The sequence below is a fragment of the Fringilla coelebs genome (assembly GCF_963513975.1).
Source record: "Fringilla coelebs genome assembly, chromosome: 14".
Classification (NCBI taxonomy): Eukaryota; Metazoa; Chordata; class Aves; order Passeriformes; family Fringillidae; genus Fringilla; species Fringilla coelebs.
Window position 1 is genome coordinate 8,980,832 of NC_140040.1, and position 7,493 is coordinate 8,988,324.

Consider the following 7,493-nt stretch of genomic DNA (forward strand, 5'->3'; position numbering starts at 1 on the left):
AACTATCCCATGAATTTTCCTTCTGTCATGGCTTGAACTTGTAAATGAGAGCCTCATGTGGCCTTTGACAACAGAGGCTACACCATGAGAGGTCTGATTATTCTGTTCAGTATTTTGTATGTCTATTTTCTCAACTCGTCTTCATAAACGCGAGACATCATGCACAAATTGAATATTCTTTCTAAACACATAATGGATTTATTTTGGGATTGTCTGTGAATTGTCCTTTAACACTGTGAGACCTGCTACTGCAATGATGAAGTTTGTTGTTTGTACACTATCTCTTCACCCTTGCTGAGTAGAGCAGAATGTCAAAGATTCACTGCAGCTAGGAACTGCCCTTTTCCTCTGTGTGTGTGTGTGTCTATGCACAGAAAATACATTACAAATCAGGGATAAACTGAGTTTCTGCTTATAAACTTCAGGGATTCTTTTTTTTTTTTTTTTTTTTTGCATAATATAATACAGAATCAGATCAGTTTATTGTGGTGAAGCCGATTTGATCTGATGGAGTTCAGTCTATTACATTTCCTTTCCTTTTTTACAGATGACTGAGTTTTCCCTTGGGATATGGAGTGAGGATTGAAGTAAAAGGGCAAGCTTTAGTTCTTCAAGTCCTTTGCCAAAGTAAGGCAGACAAATGTAAATTTTACTATATCCTACTAACAGCTTTAAGGAAAAAACATCTTTGCTTCTAAATACAGTTAAAATTAGTTTGTGTCTAAAAAAAATTTAAAAGGTGAATTAAGCACAGTGCCACCTGAGTATAAATGTTGATTAGGCAGCTTTGCTCCTGGCACATGGAAATTACTTAATACAAGTACACTATCAAACAGAAGAGACACAGCAATAATCAGCTTTCTGTCCCATTATCTTCAAACAATCCACTGAGATTTATTTCAGCCATATTGCAATAGCTGCAGCAGCTAATTTAGTGGAAGAGATAATAAACAATATAGAGAAAATGAGTCCAGTTATTTGCATACTTAGTAGACTTCCTGAAGCTGGAAGTAAACAGTGTTTATAGTATCAAAATTCCCTGCATGCAACCTTCCTCTCCACTGCAACTGGCAGTTTACTGTAAACATCAGAGTATAAACATGTCTTGAGGTTGGTAAATTGAATAGTAATTAATTTGAGCAGGGTTTTCAAGATTTAAAGGATAATGTGAAAGACAGGTTTGGGCATAAATAAACAGGCAGCAAAAACTGGCATCTAGCTGGGAGTATTGGATGACAGGTGAAAATGACTGTGGAGGACCAACCTCATTGAGGCCTGTAAATGGAAGGATGAGATGGGGGCAAAAATGAAAGATGAGAGTCCAGATATTTAATAAGTTTGTTTCTCAGATCTTGGATGACAAACTTTCCTAGCACTTCCTACCTTGTGAGGCTATCCTGGACTACCAGCCTGGATTACCAAGAAATCAGAACAAAGCAATAACTACAGAAATATTCTTTAACTTAGTACAAATAAGACTTCTGAAATTATTTCATGATCCTGGATTTATGAGATATTATTTCAGAACATTATTCAATGATCTAAAATCGTGAAGCTTTTTTTTCACCTAAAAGCAATTCTGCATTTTGGAAAAAAAATTTAAAAATAGAAAAGAAAAAAATCAAACCCCAGGCTGTACTGGGTCTCAGAAACTCAAAAAAAAGATTTTTTTTCTTTTGGGGGTTCAAAGTATCTTTAGTAGAAGTGTAAAATCTTGCAAATTTGGCTTCCCACTTTCAGAGTACCCCTTTAGTCCATTGTTTTGATCTGCTGGAAACGTGCCTCAGAGTAATAGGAAACCTTAATCTTTCTGTTAGTGGGCTGCAGGCTTTGCTGTGAATGTGACTGGGCATACCAAACATATTTGCATGCTGACAGGTGGGGCAGCTGTGCTCCCCTCGGGGCAGGGCTGGTGGATCTCGGCTGTAGTGGAAACATGCCCGTTGCACTGAGTAATTAATTACTGGTGGGAAGAGCTTCAACAGTAGTTTTAGGATGCAAATGTAGAGAATCAGCTGAAAAATCTTTTCTCAGAATCCTAAACAAGCTGAAAAAAATGGTTGGAGCATTGTGAAGTTTAGTTTTAGATTGTCAGAAGAATTATTATACAAATATAGCTTTTGTTCTTTGCTATGATGATCACTAGTTTTTACATGTGAACTAACACATATGCTGCTGAATCTTCTTTTCTTGATATTTAATGGAAAAAAACTGGTACTAAAAGTTGGAAAAAATTAATTAATATCAGTCTATCATCTCAAAGTAGTTAGATAAGGGTTTGTAAATTTCTGAGCCCAAAATTTCTGTGTAAGCTTGAAGTTCTTTACATTTTCAAGTTAATGGAATATTAAAGCACCATGTTTATGTATTTAAACATAAGCAGTGGCAACAATTAGCCATTGTAATTATTTTATACTTATAAACAACAGAAACAATTTTAAATCCTTTGTAATTAATTCTATAATTATTTTTTCATTATTAATGTATATTCAGTCTTTCATATGCTGGACACTTTTTTATTATATTAACGGCTCACACTGCTTCTGCCCAAGGACCACCCATTTTAGGAATGAAGATTTTATCAGCCTAAGCAGGAATCTCTCAGTAATTTGAAGTTTTACTCCAATTATTGGTTTCTAAGAAAGATTTTTCCTTGCTAGAAGAGTTTCTCTGTTAAACTCGAGATGACTAAAGAAAGATCCAACAGTTTTCTTAGTGTTCTAGCAAGATGACAATTTCAGAACATTTCTCTGAGTGCAAGGTGTGAGCAGGTAGCTGCTGCCTCTGCAGCAGTTGCAGCCTTGGGTGGCTCCTTGGGGAACCACTAGAGGCTGCTCAATAAACAATAAACACAGCCCCACCTTCTCCTCTTGGGGAGGGCGGATGGGATCATGTGTACCACTGAAGGAAAACATTCACAGAGCACTTTGCCTAAAAGACAGCATGTTCTTCCTGGATGGGATAGTGGGGAGACACAAAAATAGAAATTTTAAAAAAATAATTTTCTGATTTCTGGGTAATTTTATTTGCTGCTTGAAATTGTTAGTGCTTGAAGACATGATCTTGCTGACAGATGCTATTTCTATTGCACAGAGGCCATTCTGTTTGATGAAACTGAGGAGTGGAAAAAAAGGAAAATTTGCACACAGGAACATGTTAGAACTTCAGCAAAAATATAAAAGGATTTCGTCCTTCTCTACTCTAAGGAATAACTGCTGAGGAAAAAAAGGTGTGTGTGTGTGTATATATATATTTACTATGTATGTATGTACCAATAAATACATATTCATGTTGTTGAGAAAAGATTTTGCAACAAACCCGTTCTCTTGTTTCCATCATCTGCTTGAGTTTCTTGTTTAGTTCTCATGAGAACAAGAAACTTTCTGCTGACTGGAGCTGCTGTCTTTTCAATTGCTCGACCAACACAATGCTTCCTTGTGATCTTTGGTAAGGTCATACAGGGAATATCTGTAAGTATTTTACCAAACCCTGAACCCCTAAACTTCAAACATCATCTAGGATCTGCCCAGATAAGATCAAAAACTGCACAGATGACATGAGTTCTGATAATCAGAAATCACCACATCACAGAAATGAATTGCATGTACTGGAATTCTAGGGACAGATTCAAAGCAACAAGGGGTGAGAAAGGTGAGAAAGTATCACAGGCAAATGTGGACTCTAAAATGATCTCCCAAAATGGAGCTCACGGGTCCAGGCACTTTCATCAGTAAATTTAATGTCGAGGAGCTGAAGGATCAGAAGTCAGAAGGTTACTTGTAGCTCAGTGCTGATTCATCTGGGGTGTTAAATGTTGCATTAGTTAAGCAAGAACAATTGAGAAAGAAGCTGTTTCTCAGAGATTAAAAGGGTGATGGGGAAGAGTCGATGGCCTGAGGCTGCTTTTGTTCTTAAAAGGTGGGGATGGGGAGAAAAATGCAGCATGGTATTTATTCATGAGCAAAGCTGATTAACAAATGGGGACAGGGTGTTTATAAAATTACTATTCCAGCCATCAGATTGGAGTCTTTTCTTGAAAACCTGAACCACTTCGTAGCTGACTAAAGTTACCCTCAAAAAAGGAACTGTTTTAAAGGGTGTGTCTATGCATACTGCTATAGATGCATGTGCAGAACTAACTGAAAGGAACACTCAAAATACATATGGTTGTTCATCTGATACATTGAAAAGATCTGCCCTTTACACCATCAGGTTTTTGTGGTATTCTGGGAAACAAACACTGACATTCTTGTTCAAGATCAATTTCTGCCTCAGGCACTGATGGTATAAAAAATCTAAGGACAGTTCTGTTTTCCTCAGCTTTTTCCTTCTTCTGTGCTTTAGTTGTCACTCTCAAATTATTTGAAAATGTAAAATTCCAACGACCCAGAGGCTGAAGTAGTTGCTGTATTTAAAAATACTGCTAAGCAGCTATGGGTGCATGACCTGATGAAAAACTTGGTGCTTACTGTCACTTGGTTGTTTTGTCTCCTTCTGTACCTGCATCTGAAGTACATTATTATTTTTATCTTTGGATCAATATGGTCTGTACTAAGCTGACTAAAATGAATGCCACAGCACTTAAGCCAAGGAATTTCCTTAAGGAAGTCTGTGATTACATTATTGTCACACTAAAGTATTTGTTTGAAGGACCCTGTAAGGGCATGATATCATGGTGATTCCTCTTCACAGCAGTAGTTGTGAAAGCAGCTTAGAGTTAAAATGGCATTTTTGGCCCCAGCCAGCTGTCAAAAAGAAAAAAGTTGTAAACCTGTGACTTAGTTCAGCTAAAGAATAGCTAGGGAGTGAAGGCTTCTAAAAATTCCCCCAAAAATTTACTTGCCGAAACAAGTTCTAAACCCCTGGTTAAAAACACAAAATCAGCTTTTTACATTGTGTGAGTAATGAAAGGGAGGCTTTGGCCAGTCTCATGGTTAGCTGAAAGGAGACTCTTTTTTTCTACCTCCTGACTGTGGCCCCTCTGTTTAGGTAGGCTCTGGCAGTAGCAGAACTCAGTCAGTCTGGTTGGTGATCAAAAGGGGTTTTACTGGTGAATTAACAAGTGGTTTTGGCTCAGCCAGAGTCTGACCACAACTACAGCAGGTACAAAGAGATGGGATCCATGAGGCTGGGAAAAAGAAGTGTGGGGAAACAACGAGGGCTTCCCACTTCTGGCAATGCCAAGCTGTTAAACCAGCTTAGCTGCAGTATTTAACTTCAAAAGTTGTGTTCAGGAGCTTTACTTGAAAAGGCATGTGTCAAATTTCAGATTTTTCTGAACAGAGTTTAAGTTCAGAATTCAACTCAAATTTGCAGGTGGTCATGTGAGCCTGTTGTCTGTTAACTATTCAAACCAACAAAGTTTTAGACTTAGGTATTATTTCAGCATGAAAGTTTTAGAAATTTCCCTTGGTTCTACAATGCAATGAAGCAAAACACAAAGAAACTTAAATACCCACAGCCAGTTTTGCAGTCATCTTGCCCACTAAGAGGAAAAGTGGCAGAGCAGTGCATCAGTTCCCCATGAATTTAGCAGTTTCATAAGTTCTAGTCCAGCATTCTCTCAGCAATGCTGCTGAGACTTTTGAATGTTGTCACACATGGCTGTTGATCTACACTGGGTCTGGAAACGTTTTCCTTACTCTGAGGCTGAATAGGTCTTTGCCAGGCCAGCTATTCAAACATAATTCTGTGTTAGCTAGCTACAAGTCACACAAATTATGAAAAATTGTTAGCTTTAGGCCACATGAGCGCTGAATTGTGTTTTCCTTCTGGATCATAGCTTGACTACATGATCTGCATAGTAGAAAATGTTCAAGCTCTAAAGTTCATCTTCAATAGAGAACGCTCTATTATTCAACTCTGATGGTTAAAAGTAAAGATGTAAGCTACACTGAACAAATAAATGCACATTTACCATTTAACATACAGGACAGATGCTGCTACTGCTGAATGTTCTTATGAAGTGTAAATCTTCTTCTATTTTTGTCTTTTTTGAGCTGTAGTTCGTGTAAAATACTCAGATTTTTTTCCTTTCTAACAAATTAAAATATTCTTTTGTTCCACCTGACTCACTGAGACAAACTGTACAGTGGTGCAGGAATATGTTTGTCCTCTTGCCTTGGGTTCATTGTGCAGTCACTGCCCAAGAACATTTTCAATGGTGACCTAGTTCTGGGTGGGCTATAAAGAAAAATGCCTGTTTAAAAAGGGAAAGGGAAAGAATATGCAAGGGCTCTTTGAGGCTTTTATCTATCACCTCTATATTATGAAAGTCTTGTATCAGATTCCCACATGTCATTATTATATGTATATAAACATATATATTTTATACTTAAAATTGGATGAGTTTATTATCCTGTGGTTTTCTTTGTAGTGCAAAAGAAGTGTGAGACTTATTACTGTTTGAACATGCCTACTGTAAGTTTCAGATACATCTACTTGTTTTGATATTCTTCTCCAGGGTAAAAAATTCAAATTGGGCCAGAGAACACACAAATCTGGAGGGAAAGGGAAAAGTCTAATCATTGGGTAAAATTTGACTGTCAAGTCTTCCCAGGACATTAAGGAGAATTATGAGAATTAAGTTGAAGGAAGCAAAGAGAAAGAGGAGGCAGAAGATGTTGTAGAACTCTGAGCAGAGATTTCTCTTAGAATACTTTGTAAAACAAACAAAAACTAGAATCTCTTCACACAAGGTTCTTCATATAAGATTTGCAAGTCTGAATAGTGTTAGGTCAGCTCAATGGTCCAATCATCAAAGTAGTCAAGGTTCACCTTAATGTTACTTCTACTATTTCTTGAACACCATACAAATTAGTATTCTTTTTTTGAATGAGTACAGAGGAGAAAATTCAGTATGATGTGTTGATTCAGTTGCTAACACCATTAGATTTGAAGGTAAGTCAGTAACTGCAGAGCACTGCTCTGGGGCACTGTCTCACAGCCCTCTCCTAGAGCATCTCATGGAAGAGGTTCATAGTTACAGCTGAACAGAAATGCAGCTCTCCAGAGCATGTTTGACTGCATACCTGACTAGTGTGTGGCCTTGCAGAGACTAAATGACAGTTATGCTCCATTAATATAATTCTAGCCTTTAGCATTGGGCAAAGGACTCCGTTTTGGAAAGTTCAGAATGAAAATGAAAATAAATATAAGAGATGACCTTAAAACCTGCAATCACTGCATGGCTTTCTGTGGTGAAATAAAACACATCTAAATATTGCAAAGGAATAGGTTACATTGAATATGACACTGGCAATGCATTCTTTATTCAGAATGGATCCAGAGTCCAGGAAGCATAATATGGCTAATTTATATAAAAAGTAATGACAATAAAGCTTTTGCTTTAACTTTAGACAGGAATTCACCCATGCTCTACTCATGACTAGTAAATGAATTTTTATAAGGCCCAGGGGAGTCTTTTATTTGCTGATTTCTATTGACTCTGGTTAGCAGGAAGTATTGATGAACTCCAATGCAACAAGTTAGCT